Source organism: Macaca nemestrina, chromosome 15 (assembly GCF_043159975.1).
Source record: "Macaca nemestrina isolate mMacNem1 chromosome 15, mMacNem.hap1, whole genome shotgun sequence".
NCBI lineage: Eukaryota > Metazoa > Chordata > Mammalia > Primates > Cercopithecidae > Macaca > Macaca nemestrina.
Window position 1 is genome coordinate 24,462,415 of NC_092139.1, and position 9,275 is coordinate 24,471,689.

The following is a 9,275-nucleotide window of genomic DNA, read 5'->3' on the forward strand; positions in this document are numbered from 1 at the left end:
TCTTGGGGAAGCTTTCTAGATATTTGAAAGCACTTGAATGTTATGATCTAAGCTGTATCTGCATTAGGGGGAACCCCAAGCCCAGTAACACTGTGGTATTTGCAGACTCATAGGGATACTGCCTTGATTATCTTGGATAAGATCCAAAAGAATTCTCTGGATTATCAGGTAGAAAGTCTTCTTCTCTTCCCTTACGTTCTCCCATACAAACAGCATCTCTTTCTCTCTGTGCTGAGCCACCTGGAACTGGAGTGGGGGTGACACACATATCTCTGTGGTCACCACCACTGGGGCTGGGCTAGGTCAGACTTAAAGCCAGCACAGCACCAGGTCTCACCCAAGGTCCACTGTAACCACTACCTGGCTACTGCCTATGTTCACTCAAGGCCCGAGGGCTGTACAATCAGCAGGTGGTGAAGACAGACAGGCTTGTATCCTTCCCTTCATGGCAGTGAGTTGCCCTTGCCCCGAATCAGTCCATAGATGCCATCCAGGACTTGAGAAGTCTGGAGACTAGAGAAAAAAACCCTAGACATCTACCTGTTTTCTTTTGTACTGCTGCTGAGCTGGTACTTAAACCACAAGATGCAGTCCCTCCCATTCTTCCCTCCCCTTTCTATAGACAGAGGAGCCTCACCTCATGGCCACCAGCACCCAGGTCCATGAGGAATACAGGCAGGCTTCCACTGATGTTTCCTTAAGGGCCAAGGTCTTTTCACTCAGTTTGTGGTGAACGTTGCCAGGCCTGCGACTCACCATTCAGGGTGGTGGGCTCCCCTCTGGCCTAGAGCAGGTCTAGAAATACCATCCAAGAGTCAATGCCTAGAACTGTGGACCCCAGACGCTGCCTGTTGCTCTACCCCACTGTGACTGAGCTGGTACCTAAGGTGCAAGACAAATGCCCCTTTACTTTTCTCAAGCAGATGGAATCTTTCCCCATAGCCACAACAGCTAGGGATGGGTTATGCTTCCCCCAGAGCACCTCAGAGTCTCACTTAAGGCCCACGTATTTGCCTTTTTTGTTCCTGGCTTATCTCACTTAGCATAATCTAATGTCCTTTAGGCTTATCCATGTTTCCTCTGTTGTCTGAAATGACAACATTTCTTTATTTTTAAAGGCTGAATAGTATCTCATTGTGTGTGTGTGTGTGTGTATTACGATTTATTTACCCATTCATCCATCAGTGGACACTTAATGTTGATTCTATGTCTTGGCTACTATGAATAATACCCAATAATACCCAGTAATACCCATGCCCCTGTGGCCACCACAACTAGGGCTGGGTTAGGTTAGACTGGAAGCCAACACAGCACCAGGTCTCACCCAAAGTCCACTGTAACCACTACTTGGTTACTGCCTATGTTCACTCAAGGCCATAGGGCTGTAAAATAAGCAGGTTGTTATGAATAATAGCCAAGATATGGAATGAATATGGGAATGCAGATATCTCTTCAACATGCTGATTTTATTTCCTTTGCATTTATATCCAGAAGTAGGATTTCTAGGTCATATGATAATTCTTTTTTATTTTTTATTTTGAGAAACCTTTACACTATTTTCCATACTGGTTATACTAATTTACATTCTCACTGAGTATAAAGGGTTCCTTTTTCTCCACATTCTTGTCACCATTTGTTATCTTCTGTCTCTTTGATAATAGCCATTATCAAATGAGTTTGAGGTGATACTTCATTTTGATTTTAATTTGCATTTCTCTAATGATTAATGATGTTGAATATTTTTTCATATACCTGCCAATTATTTGTCTTCTTTCGAGAAATGTCTATTCAAGTCAGCTTAGAGCATTTCAGACAGAGAAAACTGATGTTGGATATGTATATATATACACACACACATATGTATATATGTGTGTGTATATATGTAGATATGTGTGTATATATACTTACAATTGTTATATCCTTTTGATAATTTGACCTTTTTATCAACAATCTTCTTTGTCTCTTGTGACAGCTTTTGACTAAAATCTATTTTGTCTGATGTTAATATAGACACCTCTGCTCTCTTTTGGTGATTGTTTGTATGGAATATTTTATCTCCATCTCTTTACATTCAGACTATATGTTTCCTTAATGCTAAAGTGAGTCTCTTATAGGAAGAATATAGTTGAATTTTGCTTTTAAAAATCTATTTACACATTATATATTTTTTTGATTGGAGAATTTAATCCGTTTACATTTAAAGTAATTACTGATAGGTAAGGACTTACTATGGTTATTTTAAAAATTGTTTTCTGACTGTTTTGTAGTTCTTTTGTTTCATGCCTCCTCTCTTGCTGCCCTCCTTTTAGAGTTGATAGATTTTTTTGTGTGGTATCCTTTGATTTCTTTCTCTTTCTCTTTTGCATATCTACTATAGGATTTTTTATAGTTAACACAAGGCTTACATAAAACATCATGTAGTTATAACAATCTGTTTTAAGCTGATAACATCTTAACTTTGACCACATACAAAACTTTATGCTTTATTCATCTCCCCACATTTCGTGTTACTGATATCACAATGTATCTCTTTTATATAGTGTGTACCCATTATCACATTATTTGATGACCACAATTTTTAATACTTTAATCTTTTAGCTTTTATGTTAGACTTAATAAGTGATTTATGCATCACACTTACAGTATTAGAGTAATCTAAACTCCACTGTATTCTTATTTTTACAGTGAGTTTTATATTTTCAAATGATTTCATGTTTCTAGTTCCCACCCTTTTGTTTCACTTTGAAGAGCTTGCTTTAACATTTCTTGTAAGGCAGCTCTACTAATGATGAACTCTCCTAGCTTTTGTTTGTCTGGAAACATCCTTATCTCTCTTCATTTCTGAAGACTTGCTGAGTATAGTATTCTTGGTTGGCAGTTGTTTTCTTTCAGTACTTTGTATATATCATTCTGCTCTCTCCTGGCCTGCAAGTTTTCTGCTGAGAAATCTGTTGGTAATTTTATTAAGATTCCCTTGTATGTGACAATTTTTCTTTCTTTTGTTGTTTCTCAATTTTTCTCTTTGTCTTTGACTTATGAGAATTTGATTATGTTTCAGTGAAGATCTCTTTATATTTAATTTATTTCAGGTTCTTTGGGCTTCAAGATTCTAGATATTTATTTCCCTCTTCAGTTTGGGAAATTTCCTATTTTTTTTTTTATAATAAGCTTTCTTCCCCTTTCTGTGCTCTTTGTGAGAATTCTATAAAGTGTATATTGGTTCACTTGATGGTGTTTCATAATTTTTGTAGGCTTTATTTATTCTTTTTCATTTTTATTTCTTTTTGTTTATCTGACTAGGTAATTTTAAATGACATGTTTTTATCTCATTGATTTTTTTTCCTGCTGCTTGATGGAGTTTGCTGTTAAAGCTGTCTATGGAATTTTCCTGTTAAGGTACTGTATGCTTCAGCACCAGAATTTTTGTTTGGTTCTCTTCTATGGTTTCTATTTGTTGAACTTCAAATTTTGTTGAGGTAGTGCTTTTATGATTATGTTTAGTTGTCTGTGTTTTCTTGTAGCTCACTGAACTTCAAGACAATTATTTTGAATTCTGTGTCAAGCAGTCATATATCTCCTTTTCTTTAGAGTTAGTTGCTAGTGCTTTATCTTGTTCATTTGGTGGTGTCATGTTTCACAAATAATTTTTTACCCTTCTGGCCATGTGCTTATGATTGTACATTCAAAGAAGTAGGCACCTATTCCAGGTTTTACAGATTGGCTTTGGCAGGGAAAACCCTCCAGTCTGAGTTGAGTTCTGAGATTCTGAGTTGACCATTTTGTAAGTCCCAGTGGTGGGTTTGCTGCTAGAGTCCTAGGGCAGGCTGGCCTGGTGTCTGGGTCAGAATGTGGGCAGATCTGGTACCTGGGTCAACAGTGACCTGCTTAAAGCTGAGTCTGTGGGGGTTGGGCCTGGATCTTGGGTCCATAAGAGCCAGCCTGGTGCTGAAATGGGCCTTGAGCCTGAGTCATCAGGTAATGGCCTTTTGTTGGAATAGGCTTGCCACCTGGATTCACAGAGATAGTCCTGGAACTTGAGTCTCTCAGGGCTAGCTTGGTACTGTGGTGGGCCTAGAAAGTGAGTCTGCAGGGGTGAACCTGGTTTCTGGGTCTACAGTTGCTGGTCTAGTCCTGGGGCCACTGGGGCCAGCCTGGAGTCTGGGGCTACAGGGGCTGACCTGGAGTCCGGGGTTATGGCAGCTGGCCTAGAGTCTGGGGTGGCTGAACTAGCCAGATGTCTGAGGCTTCATGGGCCAGCCTGGAACTGACATCTGCAGGTGTTGCTCTGGCATTGAGGAGGTCCTGGAAGGTGGGTCCTTGGGTGTCATTATGGGGCTGTGGAGAATGGCCTGGATTCTGGGGCCATGGGGCTGGCCTGACAGTAGGGTAGGCCTGGAGGTATGATCCATGGGTGCTGACTTAGAGTCTGGGGCTGTGGAGGCTGGCTTAGTGCTGAATTTCATTGAAGCAGGCCTGGTGCTGGGGTTTGTGGCAAAACCAGGTGCTTATTTCACTTTCCCTCCTACATGTGGAGGTTATCTCTCCATGTTGTGCTGTCCAGGCTTAAGGGAGGGGTGACTCAGATAATGTGAAGGTATCCTTCTTACCCTCTTCAATGTGTCATTTCTTATTTCTGTGCTACTTCCAGTTGCTGTAATCTCTCACCTGAGTTTCCTTACCTGTTATGAAATTATTTTTATGCAAGGATAAATTGTTCAAATTGATGTTCCTCCAAGGGAATGAGTGCTGGAAAGTTCTATTCGGTCATCTTGCTGATGTCACTCTCCCTGTATATTTTAGTTTCTTCATTTTTTGGATCACTTCTTGTTCCAAATGATATATCTGTCTGCTCATAGATTATACATGATTAATAATATTTAAAGAAAGCAATTAATTTGATGGTGTTAAAATTTTATTTATTGAAGAAGTATATTTTGGCCACGGAAACTCTGAGGAACATTTGCTGGTGTTTGGGGGGAAAGAGATTATTCATTCATTCATAGTGCAATGCATGGCATATAAGATGTACTTATTAAAGAGTGCCTTTTAAGCTATTATTAATGTTGTTAATATAGTAACATATTAATAGTAATAATCACACTGGGCTAGTATATGAAGAATGTGAGCTGTAAGAAAGTCATCACTGAGTTCATGTTGTAGCAGTTAGAAACCGTCTCTGACTAAAGTACTAAATTTCTCCAGATCTGAATTGTGTCATCTGTAGGAAAAGAAGATTAAACCTATCTTGCCAGTATGAATGAGAATTAAAATGATACCCCATGGTTCAAAGGCATGCAGTAGGCATTCAACATATATGTATATTAAACACATACCTTTCTACTTTTCTTAAAATCCCATTAATTTTTTTAGTTAAGTCTTTTTGATTTCTCCATACAGAAAAAATCATCTGCAAGGAGGGACAATTTTAGCTTTGCTTTATTATTAGTTAAACATTTTTTTCCTTATCCTATTGTGGTTACTAGAACTTGTAGAACAATAATAAACTATAATGATGTCAGTCTACTTTTTCTACTGTTTTGTCTCACTGGGAATGATTTTATTATACTTTAATAAGGTATGATTTTGTTGTCAAACTCTAGTAGCATTATCATAGTCAACATTTTTTCCTATGTTTACTTTAATAAGATTTGTTTATCTTTTTGTTTCCTAATCAGGAATGTATATTGACTCTCGTTATCTGTTTTTTTCATCAGTTTCCAAAATAGTCTTTTTTTTTTTTTTTGGTCTTTCTTTTTTTTTCCCTATTAAGCTGAATAATTGAGACATAACCATCCTTTAATTACTGGTGGCAACTGTACCTGTTCTATTTATTAATAATAAACATAAAATGTTATTCTCCTTATCGTCTAGCCACTGGTCTCATAGAAGTCCATCTGTCTTCTCTCTCTGATGTCTGCATCTCATGTTCTTTTGCACAGTGCTTTTAGGGGGAGGGAGAAAATGGCAAGGATGCCCACTTGCAAGTGCACATGGAGGGAGACTGCCACAGGACTAGCTGGGTATTTGGAGAGATAAACCCACAAGTTCCTGGTCCCTGTTGTTGGGAGATTTGGAGGCCTCTGGGAGTCTGTTGTCTTATGCCATTCTGTCTCCTGCAAATTGCTGCTGCAGCAGCCTCTGACCAGCTGCCAGGCACCTGACTTCATGTCCCTCTGACCACAGAGGACCAAAGCCATGTCTGCCCAAGACTGTTTCCATAGAAATGCAAATACATAGCAAGAGCTTCCTCTTCGGACCACCTTATTCTTCTCTTCCCTTTTTGTTTCTAAATGTTTTATGACAGTAGTTTGGATTTCACAACAGGGAGATGTGTCACACAGTCATGCAGTTCCCTATAAATAGATAGATTTTCTATTCTCTCTATTATTTTTTGAAAATGCAAAAAATAATGAGGGATAAACTTCGGGGTCTTCATAAAGAGGTCATGTGCATTTCTGCAGGGGTAAGGAGGAAAAATAGGGGCTAAACCTAGTGAGGTCTATGCCGATGGGTCTGGCTTCAGGTTGGTCATATAGAAGGGGAGCTCTTATGGAAGGAGATGGCCTCAATCTTGCATCAGACTCCAGAGGCAATTAAGAGCCCAGTCTTCTGACTCTTAGTATCGGATATAAGATTTTTGTCCCTTGGAAGAGAGGCACACCTCTTTCCACTTTCTAACCTGCCTCCACCAGTTTCAAAGATGGTCAGCTCAAAATAGGTATAATCTTCAGGGAGAGGAGAAAAACCTACTTTTAAGCTTCAGCATGTGTTGATTTTGAGTTGAATTGTTTATATTCAACTTTCTGGTCTGGAAGACCAAGTTTGGGCAGGGTAGGATATAAGCAATGAAAAACTAAAGACAGGAAGTGTGTTTTGGGTTTGACTGTCCAGAAACAGATTCTGAGATGAGGATTCATTTGCAGGTAACTTATGAAAGGAAAGCTGGTAAGCAGGGTGAAAATCAGACTGTGAAGAGTTGGAAGCCAAGCAAGGGCATGATCTCAGGCATAGACCTGTGGAAGTTGACTTCAGCCTGATCCCACAGGGAAACTGGAGGGTAAGTTAAACCTCAGAAGTGTTCTGACCTGAAGTAAGGGAGTTGAGTTTCCATAAAAATTCACTCAAATCTCAATAGTTAAATGTTTCCAGCAGAACATAATTTCCTAGGAACTTCTGGATTTTTGTAAATGTGGTCCGAGTAGCACAAGGTTCAAGTACACAAAGGTGGTCCCCTAAAAAAAAATAGGCTCCAAGGGACACACAAAAAATAAGAAAGGGATCTGCAGGAAGCTGAGTGGGCTACTAAAATGGTCCCTCTATGAAGGGATTAGTTCTGCAATGGACCTAGGTTAAGTCAGATTCCAAAGTCTCATTCAGGCCCATGAAATCAGTACTTTGCGGGGTGGAGCCGACTACGAAATCAGTATTTCTCGGGGTTGAATCCCCAAAACCTGCACGTTTGTTCAGCTCTGGGTGATTCTAATGCCTTCTAATGGTGGAGGACCACCGTTCTAAGTGTTGCAATGGGCTTGAGGATTAGATCACTGGAAACAGAAAGCTGGGGGCAAAGGTGATCAGAAGGATAGCTCTTGAAGTAGGAAGAGAGAGTAGTATGTGAGGCTGCAAATAATGCAGGCTGTGCAGCCAAAACCTCTTCCATTCCTATCCTGGCCCTGTCATTCTGTGATGTGGAGAACTCCACCTGACTTCTTAGAGGCTTAGTTTCTGTATTGATATGAATCATAGGGTCATACACTTAATTCTTAGGTCATATACTTAATTCATGAAGCTCTAAAGAGTTCACTTGTTCACTTATTCATTTGACAGATATTTATTGAGCACCTATATATTTCACCAGCAATTTTCTTGGGTCCTGAGGACACAGGGATGAGGATGAATAAGGCAGATAGGATTCCTGCTTACTTGGAGCTCAGGGGCTAGGCTGTCACATGCTCTGTGAAATAAAATTCCCACTTTCTTCTCAGACTCTCTCTTTTTTTTAAAATTATTATTATACTTTAAGTTCTAGGGTACATGTGCATAACGTGCAGGTTTGTTACATATGTATACTTGTGCCATGTTGGTGTGCTGCACCCATCAACTCGTCAGCACCCATCAACTCGTCATTTACATCAGGTATAACTCCCAATGCAATCCTTCCCCCCTCCCCCCTCCCCATGATAGGCCCCAGAGTGTGATGTTCCCCTTCCCGAGTCCAAGTGATCTCATTGTTCAGTTCCCACCTATGAGTGAGAACATGAGGTGTTTGGTTTTCTGTTCTTGTGACAGTTTGCTAAGAATGATGGTTTCCAGCTGCATCCATGTCCCTACAAAGGACACAAACTCATCCTTTTTTATGGCTGCATGGTATTCCATGGTGTATATGTGCCACATTTTCTTAATCCAGTCTGTCACTAATGGACACTCTTAACGTTCTCTCTCCATCTCTACCTGTGGCCTTTCCACATTCCTGATTTCCTCCGGGTCTATAGGGCATAAGGACACAGGCAAAATGGTCAGAGATGTTACACTAAGTTTTTTGAAAAATGCTGCTGTAGAAAACCTACTGCTATAAAAAATAGAATAATGTAAGACAGAGAATTGTCTCAGAATGAAGAAGGTGTTTGGAGAGTCTGATTACAGGCAAAAAGTTAAAAGTGCTAAGAAGTCTGGTATCTAAAAAAAAAAAAAAAAAAAAAAAGAGAAGTTACCCAGGTTTGTCAAAAGATATTTTATATTACAGTGGAAAAGACCTTGAAATAAAAGTAATTCATTCATTCTTAATTTTTGATTTTTAACCCAGTTGTCAACCTCCCTGTCCCTTGGGATTGGGATAAGATGGTCTCAAATATCCATTTCTGTGACCTTTCTCCAGGATCTCCCTGAGTTTTCATAATTTTTCCTACTCATGGCCTCCTGATCTCTAATATGCAATCTTTGTTTTGAGCCACACTGATTTAGATGTCAGATATAGCCTCTTCACATCTTTCTACCAAACAAAATCAACTGACGTACAAACCAAAACAACCACAAGGAAAACACAGCCATGTGCTTCAGTCAAACTCAGAATGGAGGAAGGATTTCCATCACAGGAACAAACTAATTTAAAGGGATAAAAAGATACCCAATTTCCAAATGATTGGCACACATTGCACAGCTTCACTAGCTGTGGATCCACTAGGCTTTCTCTTCTTTCCTCCTTCTATACTTTTCCTTCTCCCTCTTTCTTCTCTAGTTTGTCTTCTTCCCTCCTCAGTGTTGTGGGAGGGAAGTCA

The 9,275-nt window shown here is 39.7% G+C and overlaps 1 long non-coding RNA gene across 1 annotated transcript in view; it reads left to right on the top strand.

Moving 5' to 3' along the window:
- Nucleotides 1–8,171, top strand: part of LOC105496351 (uncharacterized) — a 31,384-nt gene extending 23,213 nt beyond the window's left edge. The window contains exon 3 of the long non-coding RNA XR_011613356.1: nucleotides 6,924–8,171. This is a non-coding gene — a long non-coding RNA (uncharacterized lncRNA). The remainder of the gene's footprint in view (nucleotides 1–6,923) is intronic.
- Nucleotides 8,172–9,275: the final 1,104 nt, after the last annotated feature.